This window comes from Amblyomma mixtum, chromosome 3 (genome assembly GCF_055824585.1).
Source record: "Amblyomma mixtum isolate Tamu chromosome 3, ASM5582458v1, whole genome shotgun sequence".
In the NCBI taxonomy this organism is placed as follows: domain Eukaryota; kingdom Metazoa; phylum Arthropoda; class Arachnida; order Ixodida; family Ixodidae; genus Amblyomma; species Amblyomma mixtum.
The window spans coordinates 420,344,782-420,365,362 of record NC_143014.1 but is presented as its reverse complement, the minus strand read 5'-3'; the positions used below and the strand labels follow the sequence as shown (position 1 = coordinate 420,365,362).

Genomic DNA, 20,581 nt, shown 5'->3' with positions numbered 1-20,581 from the left:
CCGTCCCGGTTAGCTCAATTGGTAGAGCGACTGCTCTGGTGAAGCGGAGGTCCCGGGTTCGAACCCCGGACCAGGACAAATTTTCCTTTAAAGGGGTGGAGACACCAAATTTGTGGTTCGCGGGTTCTTAGTTTCAAACGTTTCTTATGGCTCCAGGAAGCATGATACACACTCAAAGATTCATATATTCACAGTGAATAATTTATTATAGCATTTTTAGGTGAACGATTTTCGGTTTCGGTTTTGGAACGCCGAGTTGTACAGTGACGTCACAGAGGGGGAAGATCAACTGCTTCGCTTGGTCACGTGGGCCCACAAAAGTTGTGACGCACCTACTGCTGCATCGTCTGCTTTCCCACACACGTGCTGACCAGCGCATATGAAAACAAACAACTGCACGTCTAGTCCCAGCAGCTCGGATTCTGACAGATATCTGATTCCAACGAGTGAGGACATCGACTTTTTTTTTTTGTTCGCACGCTAATATCGCCTTCGCGGGTTCGCGTGAGGATGCGAAACACTTTGCAAAATGCCAGTAAGCATCGCTGCGCCGCTCTACCCAAGCTGCGCCCACAACCGGTGTCACACTTCGCTGCCGTGCAGCAGTACCTGAGCGCTGCTTGGGATGGAGTACAAATATCACAAGAAAAGACAAGATCGCCTTGTTATCAGAACTGCCAGCTATACTCGAGCAGCGACAAAGCATATCTGCTTATGTTGGGAGCTTTCGGCAACGGCACCGCTCGCGGGCGCTCCGGGCGACGAGCTCTGCTGCTGCCTGGCTGCCGTGGTCGTCGCTAGGCCTATAGCCTGTTTAGCGAGCGGCCGGCGCTTCGGAAGTCGCCTGCGCTATAATAAAAGGCCTACTTTTCACAAATAGCTGTAGTGTTAACAGAATCATCTCACAATAAAATAATAGTATGGTCAATCTCCTCGACGCCTTCGGCAGCGGAGCTAGCGGGCGCCAGGCGAGCCGGACCCCGACGTCGCGCCAGCGGCAGCTGCTAGGCGCGGTTGTGAGAAATTTGCTCATATCACAGTTGTTACCTCGACTAGCAGCTCAGTATTGGTCAGCGATCCTCAAAAATGACACTTTTTTCACATTTCTTGTCCCATGGTTTATTATTTACGTCAAGAACACTCTTTAGCTCGCTTTTATGACGTCGGCAGACGGTATCCAGGCTGACCTACCGGCCGGCAGACTCGGCGTACTTCACGTACGCACAAGAAAATACAAAACAGCCATGCTACCAGAAAGGATGCTTTCTAGATTCGAGATACGACAGCATGACTGTGCTAAAAGTGGATCTTTCGGCAGCGACACTGCCTGCGGCAACGCCGGCCGACGACCTGCGCGCTGGTCCCAGACTGCCCTAGTCGTCGCTAGGCCTAGCTGCTTTCGCATATCGACTCCGCAGCTGAGGGCGCTTCGGGACTGGCCAGCGCTCAGAAACGTGCTCCGCTCGGCACCCATTTACTGTGAATTCGTCCCATAATAAAAGATATGCTCGATTTCCACGACGTCTTCAGCAACAGAGCTAGCAGACGGCAGGCGAACCGCACCAGGTAGCAGCAGCACAAAACCGGCTATGGGATGAAATTTGCTTGCATCGCAGTCATCACTTCTACCAGGAACTCGGTATTTGCCAACGATCGTCACAAACGATGCATTTTTGATATTCTTATATTCCAGGGTTTGCTATGAACGTGAACAAAATACTATCGCGTTCTTCAGATGCCAGCGTTCGGCACGAAGACTGGCGCAGGCCGCCCGTGTTTTGGTATGTGTTTTGGTATGACGTCACTAAAACTTTATTTTTCTACACCCCTTGTGACGTCATGGTTGATGGCGCTAGCGAATGGGTCTAGGTCGTGAGAGTGAGCATTTAGGTAAGCTTTGGAACCGAATTAAAATATTTTTTAAACGTTTGTTGCGTCCAACACCTGGCTGTGACTGCCCTTGCATACATAGGAATCCCATAGCAAGCTTTTTATAGCTTCAAAATTTGGTGTCTCCACCCCTTTAACTACGAAGTTTCTGAGCAAGCTGCATAGGTTTCCTTTGTAGCCGTATGGCTGCGCTCGGGTGGATGTCAATGAGTAATTACTCCCTTATTACAATATTGAATACTGAATATTGAAGCAACAGGAAATGCTTTAGTAGTGTCCGTGTTCTTGGAAATTTTATCTCAATGCCTGTTGGTAAATGCAGTGTAATCTCTTTAATTTGAACCGACCCACCAGGTGCTGATCAACGTCAAGAAGCGCTTGGGGGAGGTAGTGAACGAATATCATGCGAAGCCCGGCACAGCAGCGGCAGCGGCTCCGCTTCGGTGGGAACGCTACCTCAGCCTAGGCTGCAAGTGTCTCGGTGGCTGTGTGGAGGGTACCTCGCTGTGCGGAGGCCTCATCCTCAAGCTGGTCATCCGGGACCACTCCCTGGCATGGCGGGTGGTTGGGTGGCTCTCTCAGCGCTGCACCCACGGCACCCTCTTTTGCTACGCTGCGGTCCATACCCACTGCCCTAACGTGACTGCCAGGTGCAGGACCGTCGAGATCCAGGTATGGTCAGCGCGAATGGAAAGGACTTGCAGGCACCGTGTTTTTTGGTGCCATGGTTTTTCTTTTGATTGTAAAAAAAATGGCTGTGGCTTAGCTTGGTTAAGCCCGGTAATTGCGAAAGCAATATCCGTAGCTACGCCATGGTTCAGCTGGTAGTGTAGCTGGTGGTGGTGCTTGTGGTTAGACTTGTGGTGATGCATCGGTTATACAATCCAATCCAGTCCATTGAAATAAATTCAATCCAATCCAATGCAATCCAATCCAATGTAATCCAATCCAATGTAATCCAATCCAATCTAATGCAACGCTGAAGTGGTCGTGTGTAGATTACCGTTATCCCGGTGTGTGATGAAGAGTGCTGAATGGCGCGCCGCGCGCGGCGGGCGCAGGAGTTAGGCAGCAGCCACCACGTGCGGCCTCGCCTCGCGACGGCACAAGTTGGAGCCCTGCTCTTGCAGCTGTGACGTCACACCGCTAGGCGCGCCGCTCAAGGTCAATGGTAGCTACCGCGGCCTCGCCACGCGCGGAGCTGAAAGTGAAAGTAGTATTGCTTTTGCAATAAAATTTCAGTATACATGGATCACCATGTACCATATTTACTCGCATAATTTGCGTGTTTTTTCTTTATATTAAGGGGGGAGACTGGTCTTAAAAAAAAACATTAATGAAGTCACAGTTCAGAAATCTTCAGGGATAATGTATTTTTGTGTGCCAATTCTAAATATGTCAGTTATTTTATGTAAAACAATTCCTCGAGCACTTATGTAATTTTTATGCATGTATTTTTGAAAAGCTTCGAAAAAAATTTCTTGCGGGGAACTTTCTGAAATGTATGCCATTGGGTTCTCTTGACTCCAAGAAATGCAGTAAGGGTAAAATTGACTGAGGGTTAATTGACTTCCTGGCTATCATAGAACTTGACTTGTAGGGTACTGAAGCTGCCACTTCAGAAACAGGAATACACACTTTTCTTTTCATTTCTGAAGCGACAACTTCAATACCCTATAAATTAGGTTCTATGATAGGCAGGAAGACAATTTTACCCTTATTCCATCCCTTGGTATCAAGAGAACCCAATGGCATACATTTCAGCAAGTTTCTGACTGCAAATTTTCTTCAAAACTGTTCGCAAAATACTTGCATAAAAGGTGCAGAAGTGCTCAAGGAATTGTTCTACATGAAACTAAAAGACATATCTAGAATGAGCTCACAAAAATACATGTGCCCTGAAAATTTCACAACTATGGCTAGATTAATAAAATTTTCTTTTCAAGACCAGGCTCCCCCCTTAAGGTTTCAAAAAAGGGGGTGTGCAAATTACGCTCAAATTTTTGTGACACTCAAAAAAAACTGCAAAGGTCATAACGTACTGTATATACTAAAAACTAAACATGTTGACAGATTTGCGTGTCTGGTTGGGTTTGATGGCTTTATTATAAATAAACTCTGATACATCTCCAACCAAAAACTTTAATTTGAAACCCAATGTTTGGAGCCTTCTCGGCTCTTTCTTCAGGGGTGACTGGAGGCAGTAGCTAGCGTCTTTAAGTATGCATGGCGGAGATCCGGAGGTAAAAAAAAAAGGTCATGCGAAAGGCGCAGGGGAGGGGTGGTGGAGTTAAGGCTGTCAGTCACGTTGTCAGAATGTGCGGAGGCGGTCAATGGTGACTTGGCTTCTCTGAGCTACAGAGCGGAGTTCCTGTGTAAATACTACGGGCAGGCTTCCGTTTGTGTGGTCAATGTTGTTCGGGGTAGTTGGAATGTGCCAGGAGTCATGTAAGAGCCTTTCTTGGTAATTTGTTTCGGTTCCGAGGATTTCAAACTAAGGTTCTCGATTGGGGATGTGTCAGAGTTTATTGTAAGCAATAATATATGCTGTACATTGCCACCTATTCTTAGACCCCCTCCCCATCTCGCACCCGTCATTGGCCAAAAAAAAAGAAAAAAAATTACTCGAAATATAAGGCCCATACTGCCTCCTGCCCCGCCCGGTGTTTTATAGTCCCCCCGCAGGATGGCATGGTGGCGGTGCACAGCTCAAAGCAATGAACGTATAATGATATAGTCGCGAAACCAGCAGTGGGAGGCGAAGGAGAGAACTGGCAATAAAACGGTGCCCTCACGTGCGGAGGCCCGGCTGACTAACCGCAAACTGAGCAGCAAACAGTTCGGTAGTTTTGGATTTGAGCGTGCGCACAAAAAGACGAAGGTTGTAGCTTTTATTGTCAGAGAGTGTCTGCACCAAACACATGGTGGCACACACGCTTTTTTCGCTGCCGTGCAAGCGTTGTAAAGAAAACAAAGAGGTATAGAGAAGTTGTGCACCCGCACCATGGCTAGGCTTTTAAGAGAAAGGAAGAAGACGAGAAACGGCAGACAGACATAAACCAAAGCCACAAAGCGGTCCAGGCACTTCTGGTGAAGACTTAATGCCGACAAAAGCCACAACCCTCTTAATTACCAGCGGCTCAGCAAGGAGTCGGCGGGTTTGACACTAAGTCTGCTGCTCTTCAAAGCAATCGCCACTTTATAACTGCTTGTGGAACCTTTTAGAGGGAAAAGCTCTACTACTCCCATGCTGAGCCTGAAGGTCATCTGGCTCTGAGATTTGACCTCTGATGGGAGGTGCATGCATGTGACTATGATGTCATGCCATGTGACTCGCCTATGCCGCAGCTGCGCTCTTGGCAGTCACGTCCACCGCTGCGCTGGCTGCTGTTCAGCCGCTCCTCCTCGCCACTTGTGGGATGTGATGTGTCACGTGATTCGCTCTTGCTCTTGGCAGTCACGTCCGCCGCTCTGGACGCTCGCTCTTGCACTCGTGGCAGGCGATGCATCACGTGCCACGAGTACGAGGTTCCTGGCTTTGCACAGAAAGAATGTAGTGAGAGTTTTGAAAGTGCACATTTATTCAACATATTGCCCCCTGAGTCTGATATGCGCTTGTTGCATCGTTCTTCCAGCTTTTCTAGTCTATTTAAAAAAAAAATTGTGTATTAAGTCGTCAAACCAGCTTTCAGCAGCAAGTTTGATGTCAGCAGTGTCGTCCAAATGACGACCCTTCAGATGTTTCTTCAAGTTGGGGAACAGATGGTAGTCAGAAGGAGTCAGGTCAGGTGAATAGGGGGTATGGTGGACCAATTGGAAACTGAGGGCTTTCAGTTTGACAGCCGCAAATTTGGACGTGTGCGGAGGTGCATTGTCCTGCAACAAAAGGATTCCTTTGTTCAGCTTTCCTTGGCGTTTCGTCTTAATTGCCTCTTTCAGCTTGTCGAGGAGGCCAGCGTAATATTATCCGCTTATACTACAGCCCTGAGATAGGTAGTCCACCGACAGCACACCATCTTTATCCCAGAAAATTGACGCCATGACTTTTTTGGCCGATTTCTGTGCCGGAATTTCTTCGGCCGCGGGGACCCACTGAGGCGCCATTCCTTTGACTGTTCCTTGGTTTCGGGATGATAAATGTGGGGCCATGCTTCATCCTCAGTCACTAATCTATCCAAAAAGTGTTTTGTAGAATCAAAATGGGTCAAAACAGCCTAAATGCCTCAACTCGAGCCTCCTTCTGTTCACTGTTCAAGCATTTCGGCACCAACTTCGCTGATAGCTTGTGCATGTCTAGGATATTGGTAATAATAAAACCAGTGCATTCCTGGGAGATGTCCAGTATCTGGGCTATCTTTTTGGCGTATATTCGCCGATCCTCAAGAATCAGCTTATGGACAGAACCGCTTGTTGTCGGGTCTGTTGAGGTTGTGGGGCGCCCACTACGAGGCTCATCTTCAACAGTGAAATGACCAACCTTGAAACGAGGAACCCAAGATTTGACAGTGCTGTAGGAAGGACGCTTCTGCCGTAGTGTTTGTGACATCTCACTGTGAATGTCTTTTGCAGACTTTCCCTGCAGAAACAAAAAGTTCATCACGACCCGTAACTCCACAGGTGTGAAACTTGCTTGTGCCTCTGCCATCTCACGCTCTACCTGAAATTCAAGATAGTTATAAAAATCAGAAACATCTGATTCTTACAGAGTTGCATAAACAGATATCGTGAATTTTTGTGGTACCAAACTAATTTTTCAATTTGACGTCAAAGGGGGCAAAGCCAGGAACTTCCCAGCATCCCCTCGTACAAGAGTGAGCGTCCAGAGCAGCGTTCAGCGCAGTGGCAGACGTGACTGCCAAGTGCAAGAGTGAATTTGCCCCCTCTTATATATTGCAGTGCTTGCTGACAGCTTTCACTCTGTATATCCTGGCTGAGCTGAGTTGATAAAAGCACGCTTTCTGCGGCAAGTAGAGTAAATGCCACTCATTCCCTGGTTGGTGTGTTGTTTTTACTTAAAAATGCATATATATATATATATATATATTTCGCGCATTGCGTACATGGGCTGCATCCCGAAAACTGGTCCTCTGATCTGGAAAGAGAGCGGGGTCCTTACATGCGTTTATCCAGTAAACTAGGCGCAGTCTACGGGAGACCACTTTTCTGTGAAAAATGAGTTCGGCAGACGGGGCTGTGCCTGAATAAAAATTTCGTGAACACTGACGTGCATGCCAGCGAATGAGAAAACCTGGAGACTTGGCAACGTATTGTGTGTGAGATATTGGTGTATGTTGGGTTTAGAAAAGAGCGATGGTACAAAAAGCAAATGAAAGAGAGAAAAATGTCAAATATGTGATGTGATAAAGGTGGGGTTGGTCATTGGCGACTGAGAAGAACCGCTCTAGAAATCTGTTGAAAAATGGAGTACAGATCTTGGAAGGAGTCATGTTGGACCAATCTCTCCTTACATTTCGCACTTAACACATTTCTGTTTATTTGTTACTTAGTTCTGTTTGCTCCCCCCCCCCCACTTGACAGACAGCATGTATAAGAGACCTAAATGGTGTCTGATAACACCGGTTACAGCATAGTTCACTGTTTGCATAGATCCTTTAGCTGCAATATCGCTTTGTAGACAGCAGTTTATGCTTAACTGTCCAGTAGTGGACAACACAAAGTGTACAGGGGAGGGGGAGCATCAGGGTGCTTAGCCAACGTTTCGGCATGAGGACTTGTCGTTGTCCCCCCTCCCCTCCCTTTTTCACTTCTTCGTATTTTCAGAAAACCCATCTTCCTGTCTTCTCCCTACCGAATCTAGTAATAGGTCCTTCTTTGCACTGTGTGGTCCACAAGTCAAGGGTGGTGGGGATCGCAGCACAACTCTCGGCTACACTTGGCTGTGCAGAAGCGGTGCGAGTCCATCCAGAAGATCCTGACATTCTCCTGCGCCTATGCCTTCAAGGCCACCCTGCACATCACCTTCGATGTCCTCGACCAGATGGTGCTCATGTCCGAGATGGCGTTCGACACGCTCATGCGGGAGCTCGAACAGCAGTCGAAGAAGGAGCAGTCCATGGTGGAGCGGGCACTCAGCCACATTGTGTCCAGCATCGACGCGGGAAATGTCGTGCTGTTCAAGCAGGCGTTCGAGGCTTGCTGCGCCCTCTTTCGGGACGAGAAGCCCCCGCAGCTTGCTCGCGGCACCTGTCTTGTTCGGAGCGTGTTCATCACGCCAGGGCGAATCATTCTGCGTCCTGCACAGGTGTGGCGCTTGACTGTGTCATTTTTTTTAATGCTAGCTCTTACGGTTCCTGTCGAGGAATTACAGGGATTAGTCGGCAGGCTCTGTATCAATGCATATGTTAGTCTGCAGAAAGACAAGGTCTGAAAAATGTCTTTTCCCTAAAACTGAATTGTAGCAACCTGCTATAGTAAACTCTGTTATAGTAAAACCTCGGATATATACTAAAGTGAAGCTGTGGTCCCATTTCGCCTTCCATAGATGGCTGTGCATTTTTTTTTGCTTATAGTGATTTTTTCGAAGGAATGGCTATAGTAAAGAGCGTCTGGCTGAATTGTAGCACCCTGCTATAGTGAACTCGGTTACAGTGAAAACTCGGATACAGTTAAGTGAAGCTGCGGTCCCATTTTGTCTTCCATAGCTATACGGCTGTACATTTTTTTTATTATAGTGATTTTTTCGAAGAAACGGCCATAGTAAAGATCGTCTGGTCGTGGCGATGTACTCTCCGTGCAATGATGACATTACGGCATGTGCGAAGTGTAGGATCGCGAGGCAAATAAATACCAAAGGCGCTCTTTGAGGTGGCTTCACCATCAAGCTAAAATGTTGCGAGAAGAAGCCAACTTTTTGAAGACCTTCAGGCCGTGAGGCAAAGCGTGCAGCGCGTGCAGGAAAAGTAAAGCTGGGTATGAACGTAGAAAGAAGGCGGCGCGGGCATGCAACAAAGAGGAAAATGATGTATTGAAAACAATACTCGTTCACTTGAACACGCAGGTAATGAACGAGAAAAATCTTAACTCTCGGAGATGGAGCAACTTTAGATGGCATTCCAGTTTTACGGTTTGGGGAGAAAACTAATTACCGAAGCTATATGTTTTATGTGAATATTTAAGTACTTCTGAAAGATTGTTCTCTTGTTCTTTGTTTGTGCTAAAGCCAGCACTTGGCTTAATTTCTGCCAAGTTTCAAGCTGTGCAGCATTTTTTTACTTCTACTTTCTTTTCTTCTACTATTGTTTAATTTTCAATGTTTGCTGTTTAAAGTACGTCTTTTGCTTATGCAAGTGGTGGTTTTATTGTGTACTGCGTACATAGCTTACTGTCTCCTTAAAGGTGTTACCTTTTTGTTTTGTGTTCCATAGAGATGGTATCTCTTACAACATCAAAACCAATGCTGAAAACTGGGTGCCTGGGCCTATGCAAGCTGTTTTTATGCAGCCTTTTGCTCAGATAGCATTTCGAGGATTGTGCATGCTTCTAGAAGAAAGAATTGAATCGAATTCTCTTGCACGGCTTTGGGCACACCCTGATCCGGTGTTTTTCGGTGTGCAGACCTTTCATTTTGCGGTCCTGTTTTTATTCTCCGCAGGCTCATTGGTAGCCTAGAGTAGCTTCAAGACTGCAGCACTGTTTTATTGCGCGTCCGCCGCAGGTCCACTTTGAGAACAGAGTGCTGCGGCACTTCAACGCCGAGTTCGCCACCCGCGTGTCATTCAGAGACGACAACCTGGACAAGCTGTCGTTCACGCTCAACTTGCACTCGTCGCGGGACGACATCCTGGAGGCGGTTGTTGCCCGCTTCATGCGCGAGGGAATGCGTGTTGGCCTGCGGGAGCCCTCTACCAGCCAGCTTCGGGACCACGGGTATGCTACTGCCCATGGTCCTTCTTCCTAAGTGGCGTATATGCTCGTGCACAGTTACTGCTCCATTTCCTTTTCTCAAAAACCAAACCAAACAGTAACAAGGTAACCATGTAAAGTACGAGACACCAGGAGAAGAAGAACACAGGACAGCGCTGGACTAACAACTGAAGTTCAATCGAGAAACGGCCAACCTAGGTCACCAGAAGACGCGTGCATATCAGACACACTTAAAAACAAACAAATACATATGTGGCGAATCACCAAGGAGTGGATACACGCTCCATAATTGGCAAACAATCAAATACAGATAATAGGCCTATCAGTCTTGCACGCGCACACTTCTACTTAGGAAATTAACTTCCTAGTAAGATGCAAAGACGGTGCACTGACGCATGTGTCACTACTGCCTTGCAACCTAATATGGTAGGCCTCAAGGATTTCACTCTCCTCCCTGTTTTTTTCTTTTTCTGATTACTGAAATGTTGTTAAAAGCCGGAACACAGTTTTTAAAACTTCTGCAATGACGTGGAAGATTATTTTGATAGAAAAATTTTCCAGGAAATTGTTATGTTCACGTGCCTGGTCATTAACACATCTGCCAGTTTGGCCCGTGTACACCCTACCACATGACAGGGGTAACTTGTAAACGACACGAGTCGAACAAGCAACAAACTTGTTGGCGTGCTTCACAGTGCAGCTGTTGGACTTCCTCCCCTCATTGGCCTGCGCGATCTGTGAACATAAACTAGACATCTTACAAGGCGCAGAGAAGACTACCGTCTGCCATGCCGTTGGGCCACTTTTTTCAGGCTATGCGAGACACCGTGAAGATAGGGCGCCGCCTCAACTTTCTTCCCCTCCACTCTAGCATTTCCGGAATCGTGTGTGTTATGGTTCTTAATTATCTGCAGCATTGACTCACCAACTGCTGTCAGCACGTCAGCCGAATAACCCACGTCACTAAGGCGGCGGACTTGCTGGTGAAAGCTGTCATTCACTGCATGTGGGCAGCTCTTCTGCAAGGCATTCCCTAGGCAAAGGCTAGCCATGCCTCTTTTAATCAGTCTGGAGTGCGGTAAAACATAAGGCAATAGCACTTTCTTAGTTCAGGAAGAGTAGCTCCAACAAATGTGGCTTAAGTCCAAACAAAACCGCATTAAGCATTAAAGGGGCTGCGAAACACTGCTCGGGGGGATACTGGCTATACTTCAGGTGGATTCTTGATGTCACACAGATGCCGACTTAAAAAGAATTACAGGAATCGATGCACAGGAACGGGAGTTATTCAATGAAGAAATTTCAGAATACAAGCAAACAAAACGCTGCCCTCAACTCGATTTTGCCGGGTCCCACTCCTGTTTCGCTCTCCCAATGACGGCACCTGGCGGAACCAATCCAAACAGCCTGCCAGAGCACGTCACGGAAGTTTGCACTCCACGGTTTCCTGCTCTCTGTAACTCGTTCTTGCTGAGGCTGGCAGCGTCGTTTCCACGCGTCGTTTCCCCTGGTGGTGTATTTTTATTTTACTTGCTTTGCAGAGCTTTTATCTAAGACTTTTATCTAAGACGAAGAAGTTGTTTTTGTTGATCTAATTTAAAACGCAGACAGGTGACAAAATGTTTCTCTATTTATTCACACAATTTGCAGTATATTCACTGTTTGTCCCATCATCAAGCTCGCGCCACGTGATGTCATATCCGCTGCTAAAACCTGCCTCTGTGTGGGGACACTATCGGAGACATGAATGTGTTTTTGGGAGGACATTACAATATTAAAAAACGGAATATACGTGGTATTACCGACGCTAATAGCACCATTGTAACTTACTGTATGCGATCAACAGGCAAAACAGTCAACTAAGATAGTGTTTCTGGGCACCTTTAAGTCCAAACTAAACAGGTTGGGGCACTGGCGTTAACAATGTTGTAGAGCTTGGTTGATTTTGACGAAAGGAAAGGCACGGAACTGGTTTCCTGGGTCAGTGGACACGTCAGTTATAGTGTACTAGAATTAGGAGTAGTGGGTCGAGGGAAGGCGGCGGGCTGAAGCTGTTTGCGCCGACGCCGACAGACGGCGCTGCCGCTCCCTTCACCTGGCTAGCGCTCGCTCGCAGCAGCTCGGCGAGTAGCTGGTGATCAAGCAGCTTTGCTCCTGAAGTTATTCGGGCTCTACGAGGTTTAATCTTACATTAGACATTTATGGAAGAAAGGCAGGTAGTCCTCTCTTGTAAAGTCATAAACGTTCCGTGTGACTTATGGCTGGCGTGCGTTCACTGTAGCTCACATAGCCATGTGAAAAGTCTGATTTCATTGGTAATATATACAAGCCTTTATTTGCAATAATTCGCAAATATTTCCGAGAAAGCGCAAAGCTGCATTGGTTGAACTGACTGCCGCGAATTTTACACACTCCTGCTCACCTTAGCAAGTTTGGCTATTTCCCTTTGCGCTATTTTCGCTGTTCAGTCCTTTGACGAGAAAGTGCTAGCGCGCATGGAGGAAGGAAAGAACTACCTCCATGCTAGCGCGTAAGGACATAGAAAGAGACCACCTTCATGCTGATCTCTTCCTTGTGTGCACTGCACCCAAGAGCATTAGAATGAATGAATGTTTGCCTCACAAGCGATATCACGTCGGAGATGCTTCGCTCAGTGAGCTTAAAACCTTTTCGGAAATCAGTGTCTTGCGAACAAACGTGCGGCAAAGCACTGTACTTGGGCTTTCTCCATAGTTCATGAACACAGATTTCTCTATGCTGATAGCGTGTGTTTCACAATTGAGGGAGCTGTGGACGAAAGCAGCACCATCGTAGTTCCAAAACTTGTGCAGTGCCCAGAGCTCAGATGGTTTAGGGACTTCGCTTAGCTGAAACACATAATTCTCGCGAGGCTCACATAACTCCGCTGCTTCGTCATTCTGGGACGTAGTAATCGGTGATATATCCACTTGTGTGCATTGCCTCTTGGCCGACAGGTAGCTGGGCACTTGCGAAGACGTTCTTTTTCTTGATGGCCTCTCGCGCGAGGGCTTTTTTGGACAGATACGCGGGAAGCTAGGCAGAATTGTTCGTTCTGCATCTGACGAAAGAAATGCCTTGCCACGTGGTATGCGCACCTTCTTGCCGTTGATGATATGCACTTCTCTTCTTAATATGTACTTAATATGTACTTCTCTTCAAAATGCAGCTCACAGACGGCATCCGTCATTTCCAGGGGCTTGTCCGCACGGTGCAAGTTGTGCTGCCATGTGCGGCGCCTTACTTCGTCTTCAGAAACCCCGAATAATGATAACTTCGGAGCATCCCTCACTCCACTGTAGCCGGTCCTACAACCAGGAGCAAAACAATAGTTCATCCGCCGAGGTTCGCTCATCTCGTAATATCATGGGCTGCACAGCGCAGCAGAGATGAAATCAAGACGCACATGAATTAACGTACGGAGGAAAAACGCTTGCCCACGACGATCTTGTTGAAACCAGCGCGCGTACCCTACGTAGATGAGTGCATGTGCTAAGATTGCTGCGCAAAGTGTTCCCTTTCTCATACGGTGAGTGGATGGCCCCTATCTGTTTCCGGGAGAAAGTCACGGGGTGCACTGAATTGTTTTCTGACAATGGAATTTGGGGAATTACACCTATGTTAAACAGCATAACAGAGCATGACACACTGAACATGCACTCCAAGGCAGAGCAAGCCCCCCGTGTAACAAGCCGGCGCCTATCGCAGCGAGCTCCGGAGTATGAGGGGGCTGCCAAGTCGCCAAGTGAAAGGCGCAGCAGCGCCGCCGCGCGGCAGCCTGAGATTTCGGCGCCGCCTGCTTCACGCGCTCCGCTGGCGCGGAGCTTCACTCGCCCCACTACTCCTAATTCTAGTACACTATAACGTCAGTCTTGCTTTCATGTACATGGTGTTGGTGTCCACCTGCAAAAACCTGCTTTCGCTCAATATTTCCTGCTTAGCAATGCTAAACTGCCAGCAACTTGTGTATTGTTGTGGTTAAGTCACTGGGTCAGGCGATTGGGTCTTGTGGTTTCGGCTACTTGAAGAGAGTGACGTGGTTAAGTCTGGGTCGGGTCACATTGGGGCTGAACCATGCAAAGTGTACAAGAAAAGCTAAGCTGATGACCGTAGCAGATCAACTGCTCCAAAGCTTTCTAGCCAGGATGAGGGCAGACACCGACACCTCAAATCTAAATTTCATGCTGGCAAGCTGAAGGACAAAATAAACAGTGGAAAGGGTGGTTTAATTGCCAATAAGCCTGTCACAAGTGCTACCGTATTTGCTTGATTCTAATGCGCACCTTTTTTCGGAAAAGAGATCATCTAAAAATGCCATGAATGTTAGAATCAAGTACAAAAATGAAACTACACCAGCAGCACCCTATTGTCATCAGCATCACAAAATGGCAACTTGGTATCTCTCTTTTGTTGATATCGACATATCACCTATCGCATTCTTGGATGCTGATAGGCCTCGTGAGTATCTGAAGTGTCCCATCACCTCCGACCTGGACTTGAGCTGACAAGGAAGCATCAGTTGCAAGGAGACTCCTTGTTAACACCAACGCAGGATTAAAAAAAAAAGGTGATCTTGTGTGAAGAAGCAAGTGGCAGTTGGATCACCTTATTGTGCTCAGTTTTAATGAATTTTGTGTGCGTGATTGGTGGCAGCATAAAGACTGGATTTTCGCCAGCAAGTCTACTTGAGAGGCCTTCGATGGGCCTTAGACATGGGACACTGATTGATTGTACAGTTTAGGATTGTGTAGAGTGCACTGTAACATGTAACTTTGTTACGCTTCGAATGCAACAATGCAAGATACTGCCAACTCCAAAAAAAAAGCAAAATGCTGTGGCATCGTCTTGTAACAACCCCAAGCACTTCAACGACATTGTTAAAGGGGTGCCAGGTTTTCAGCGTAGGAAGACATATTGAAAAGAGCCTAAACCATATCAAAGCATAACGAGCTTATTTCAGTAAACAAAAAAGACAACACTGCACATATACTGAGAACGTGAAGACCATATTTCACTGAGATACAGTCACATGGTGGCATACAGCAATAGTAACCGTTGCTTCATTGCAGAGTGTTGCTTCAGCCTCTTTATGCGACTTTCATTGCCAAATTAAAATTATAAATCCTCATTTCATTGGTTTTGATATTCCTTATTCTGTTAAATGTGGTAACACTTTTCCATTCCACTTGAATCTAAACAAGTTTTGATCAGTGTTTGGTAAAATTCACTTGCAAGCCATCTAGCTTTCTAATGATTTCTGGTATGAGGAGATGGTGTTTTGTAAGCAGTGCCTGCATCGATATCCCTGTCGCACGCAGGACGTGGATGTACGCGGTGGACGAGAAGCGCAACAGCGCGATGACCATCCGCGACTGGACGGGCCGCTTCGAGGGCATCCACAATGTGGCCAAGTGCATGGCGCGCATGGGTCAGTGCTTCTCTTCGACGGAGCAGGCCGTGCGGGTGATGCCCCACGAGGTCGTCGACGTCCCAGACCTCGTTGGTGGGGCCCACCCTGTCAGCGGCAAGCCGTATGTCTTCTCGGATGGTGTCGGCATGATGTCCGTGCCGCTTGCTGAAGAGGTGAGGGGGCATGCGGTCTGGTGCTGGCCAGAGCCAGGTGGCGATTGCAGTAGGCTCGTGTTAGTTCAAACTCGTTTGGCCGCACATTTGTGGCGTTGTTCGTTATGGGGAGGCTTCTGCCGGAATTTGGTCGTTCGAAGCCGCGCTTTATGACTTCAGCTTTGAGTCTCCAGAGTACGAAGTCACGGTGTGGGTGGAACCACCCTCTGTCAGAGATTGTTACAACTGAGCCATTTTCTCGTATGTAGGGGTTGGACTTCTCGGTATTTAATTTATGAAAATTTGGCGGACTTTTTTCTTCTTTTTTGCGCCGAATATCAATGATTTTCGAGGAATGAAATACTGACTTTTCGCGGTGATTTAGTGCAGCAATCTTGCATGGTCAAGTCAGTTGAAGCGTACCTCAGTGTTTTTGTAATCATGGACAATTTATTTACAGTAATGAGTGTGCAAATGCTAGTACTTTGAGCTGTTTTTGTACGTGGTCCGCCTCTTCATGCCAGCGATGGAACTGCCGCCCAATCGTCGCAGTAGCCGGAACATACTTTTTCGTGACGCCCATGTGGGCTTTCATGTCAGTGTCCTGTAAGTAGTTGATTAGCCTACTTAACCGACTAACTGCCCTAAGCAGGTGATGACAGTGAACAAACAGTGCTTAGCTTGCAGGCTGTGGTGCTTCCTGGTCTGCAGAGGTGTGTAAGCTAGCGGAGCAGTACCTCAAATTGCACAACTACGCTACTTATCCAACAATGTACACCATTGTCGCATCATGCATTTCAGCTTTGACTGAGTGTAACTCACATTCATCAGCCAGCTATCTATGTCTTGCATGCCAAGAATACTGACCTTTTTCGGTTAAAACCAAATTTAGAAAACTGAAATTAGCGTACTTTTGTCGGGCTTTTTTTCCCCCCAGTTTAAGCCGAAATGTCCAACCCCTACTCATATGGTACCAATGGCACCTTCTATTGGAGGCGGGTGTAACTTGAGTCGGTTGCCTTTACGATGCTGCTGATGTGGCTTAAAGTGCCGCGAGGCAAAATTGAAGTCTTTCGTGGCTAAATAACTGATTCCTTCTGTCGTGGAATGTTCTGGGTCATTAAACTGCACAAAAACTGAGGAACCCGCTGCAAAGAGCTAAAGTAAAAAAAAAAAAGTAAATTCTGGACAGCAGAAGTGGGCGACGGATTCGTTATGCGAGTGGGTTCATAACGGGAGCATATACAGTGGAACCTCGATTATACGACGTTCAGGGGACCGCACGAAACCGTCGTATAATCCGGGTGTCGTATAATCGAAAATCAAAGAATGCGGCCAGTGGCGCTCGGCCTTGCGCCGAAAACGGCTTCAAGCCCGCGGCAAGTACGCCAATCAGATTAAAAAAGACAAAACCCAGCATTTGTTTGAAACAGATTTGCAAAAAAATCTTTATTACCGTTTAAAAAAAATCGGTAACTTTTTTTTTTTTTTTTGCACCTTTGCCCAACCTCGGCGCATCAACTTTCTTTCAAGGGCTGCCACGTCCGGCAGTAGGTCGCCAACATCGTCGCGCAAGCAAAGCGCCGGATGTTGTCGACGCTCTGCAACACGTCCGCGTAACTAGGAATGGGAGCGCAAACCTCTGCATCGTTGTCCACTTCCTCTTCGTGGGAAGTTTTATCGTGGGGCACAAGCATCCATTACTTCCATTACAAAAAGCGCCGTGGACGCCGCTGTCCTCGCTTGGGCGAGCGCGGCCTCGCCCGCTTATCTGTTTTTTCATCAGCGTCGGCTCCTGCGGACGCATCTGTTGCTGCGACCGACGCGCGTCTTATCTTTTCTCTTTATCTTTCCTCTGATCTTTTAACTCTCCTCGGCAGCGGTGGTGGCTTGGCTCACGCCAGTAGGCGGGCCCGTGCGCTTTCCTTTTCATCCTTCTCTCAGTCGCAACAACAACAGGCAGGCCGCGCCTCCTTGGGACTCCGACTGCACAGGCTCGACGAAAAAGAGAGCAAGTGCACTTGGCGGCCTCGGCAACGCTCTCTTCCGCGCAAAAACGGGGGTGCTTAGATTCGCATGCAAAGTTTTTTTGTTTTTTTTTTTTCAGAAAATAGGCGGGGGGGGGGCTTAGAATCGCGAAAATACAGCACATCCCGGCCTGCGTTTGCTGACGACCTTTTTTGACGGACGGTACGAGCCAGCCGTCGTACGAAGCGGGGTCCTTCTAAAATTTGCGTCGTATAACCGAGGTTTTTAATGCATTGTCTCTATGGGGGTTTTGCTGGGACCGCACAAATTCGTCGTAAAATGCGGGTCGTCGCATGACCGGGGGACGTATAATCGAGGTTCCACTGTATGGTACTTTACCTAAAGAAGTTTTGCAGAGACCACAGCTTGAATTGAGCTAGTATAACAAAAGTGCGCTTGCAACCTCGTGAAGCAGCCAAAGTTTAAGGACTCTGAAACGAAACACTATAAGTATGAATGGGTAGAGTTTGGATTATCACGAGCTGACTGCGGTTATCAGCGGTGCCCTCGCCGACGGTAACTGTTCCGATGCCTGCTTGAATGGTGTAGTGCTGTGGCATCTGTCTGCCCGCCATGTGCCCGATAGTAGTACGCACGATGCTGATGTGATCACCTTGCATCGGTCTTTTTGGCAAGTGACCGACGCAAGGATCGTTCACAGAGCACTGCCCGTCTACCCAGTTCTTTCACCAGCATGGGGCCTGTGTGTTGGTTGCACCGCTCCTCTGCCATCGCACTGCTTGTCGCCATTGTGCACTTGACCGATGCATGGGTTTGTCAGAGATGCCTTGCCATGGTGGTGGTGCCTGTGTGCCACTGGGTAGCATTTTGTGGGAAATTTCTGAGACAGCGTCAGTGTATCTGTTCTCCTCGGTGTAAATGTGAGCAGATGGTTATTGTGACTTGCGGGTGCTGTACTGGTATCTCAATGGGGATTGAAACTCTCTTGGACATCCTTCGGATATCTTAGACGTCCGAAGGACATTCGTGGGAGTTTCATTGTCCATTGGGTATGGGTGCTAAGGTCTTCACCATGCCTGCCTGCTGTGTAGAGGGGTGAGTCTTGTTGAATGTCGGTGTCACCATTACCTGTAGGGCATGGTGGAAGGGTGGTGTTTTCAAGGTTTTGTTGCTTGGCGGGTGTCTGATTGCCGGTGGACGCTACGCAGCGGTTCTTCTGGCTGCAATTCGTTAACCCTTACCAATGTGGCGAGGTGTCCTTGTAGCTGGCAGACACTGCTCATTTCAGACTCACGAGCGCCTGAAGAGCTGAGCAAGAAGAGATGAGAGACACGCCTATACACAACCCTCAAAAGTACAACAATGATGCTGCATAGATATTGGTCATACAACTGCGGAGAGCTTTATGGTCTGTTGTAGGCTGCAATTGCAGATTTAAAAGCCGTATGAAGTTTGATGTGTATGTATTACGTCTGGAAGGAAGTGTGAAAAAAAAAGTGGCAGACAATTTAGCTTAGTTGGGTCGAATACGGATTAGGTGTGCTAGCAGTTTGGTTTCGGTTTGAGGCTGTTTTCAAGATCAAGTAGGCTTGATGTGTTAATGGTTTGTTGCCCATATATATGCCGAATTAGTCATTCTCTGCTTCACATTCATATATCCCTGGGAGTCCTCACACAACTCCTGCCACAGTGGTGCAGCGATTAAGCGGTGCGCCACTGCCCCCTGGTGGCAGGTGCTGCCACTGGTGGGGCTTGTGTGACCCAGGTTGCTCTTCCCGAGCAACCTCTCGACACAAGTCATGAATTGAACTGCCACCTGCTATGGGGAGCACGGTGGTACCGAATAGACTCACAATGGTGAAATCAACATGGGGGGGCTCTAGTCCTAGAGCACTAAAAAAAAGATCATGAAGGAAAGACAACAACCTAAATCGTTTTCACAGCTGCATGTATGCGGGCCAAAATACTACAACACAGTGAGGAAAACATGCAAGACATAAGTCATGGAACGCAGATCTAATTGAGGCAGAAAAAGAGAAAAGGCAGAAAATACCTTGATTGTAACACACACACAGTTTTCACGGTCAAAGAATGGTAGATTGTCTTCAGTCGTAATACGCCCAGATTTTTATGCTTCTTGCACAAAGAACAAACGGTGCTTGACGAGCGCACAGTTTTGGCGCACGTGAAGAATCACGTGGGTGGAAGTGGGCGAAACGCCCAGAGGTGCCAATCAATGCCCTAAACAGTGCACCCCTGTGTTCGGTTGGCTGGCTGATGTACGGTCGACGGCCGCCATTGCTGAGTTCTGGCACTGAGCTCAGGAAAACACAAATGAAACTAAGCGTTAGACTGGTCTCAGAGGCAGGGGCCGTCCATTTTTCATCCTGCCTTCCGTTGGACAAATATCAAAGGTGCGTGGGCAACTCTACAGCATGCAATTCAGTTTGAGAAGGGCTATTTTGATGAAAACTTCCGTGCCAGCCGTACCTGGATGCACCTCCTTTAGTGAAGCGGTTCGAAGGAACTGATGTGAGATACATGGCGTCTGAATTAGTGAGCGTCTGATGCCATTGACTTCCATGGGCACCGGACGGGACTGTGCAAGCTGTTCGAATTATCTGTATTTCCTAATTGACGGGGGTCGAGTTAACGAGCCTTGACTGTATCAGTGCACCAGCAACACCAAGCCACAATTTTTGTGATGTCAATTACAATAGCTTCGTTGCCTTCATTTGTATTGCTTTGTTTATCTTTTTCCTCACCCTGCTTGGACCTGTGCAAGGTTTGCAGTATTGAATAAAGAAAGAAAGAAAAAAATGGGGGGGGGGTTGTTTCTTGCATAGTTTCATTTTCGTACTCAATTCTAATTCTAACCTGCATGTCATTGTTATAAGAGTTTTTTGGGGAAAAAAATTCGTGTTAGAGCCGAGTAAATATGGTATACAGTATAATTTTACGTGTGTTAATTGAGCAGTGAACCATTAAATTCTCAAGCAGTGCGCCCTAGATTCAAAATGTTTTTTTTTTGTCAAAGTTGCACTTCACAAACTTGTCACATTGAGTGTACATTAAGAACTTCGATCAATTTCGGGTGACTTGATTCCTTGGCAAAAACGAACTAGTATAAAGGCAGAATTGTTGTTTCATCTTTCCTTTTCCAGTTCTGCATCAGCACAGTCTTCTGACATTTTAGTCTGTGAAAGCAGTGTGCCGAGTGATCTCAGCTCAGACAACC

At 47.4% G+C, this 20,581-nt stretch overlaps 1 non-coding gene and 2 pseudogenes across 2 annotated transcripts in view; 2 read left to right on the top strand and 1 right to left on the bottom strand.

Moving 5' to 3' along the window:
- LOC149357878 (uncharacterized) overlaps positions 1-20,581 on the top strand; it is a 35,236-nt pseudogene that overhangs the window by 2,887 nt on the left and 11,768 nt on the right. Inside the window, exons 2-5 of the transcript XR_016289374.1 lie at positions 2,245-2,562; positions 7,796-8,152; positions 9,566-9,777; positions 15,111-15,375. The product of XR_016289374.1 is annotated as an uncharacterized LOC149357878 (transcript). The remainder of the gene's footprint in view (positions 1-2,244; positions 2,563-7,795; positions 8,153-9,565; positions 9,778-15,110; positions 15,376-20,581) is intronic.
- On the top strand, positions 4-77 carry TRNAT-GGU (transfer RNA threonine (anticodon GGU)). The gene has a single exon. It is a non-coding gene; the product is annotated as a tRNA-Thr (tRNA).
- On the bottom strand, positions 12,405-13,147 carry LOC149357879 (uncharacterized; annotated as a pseudogene).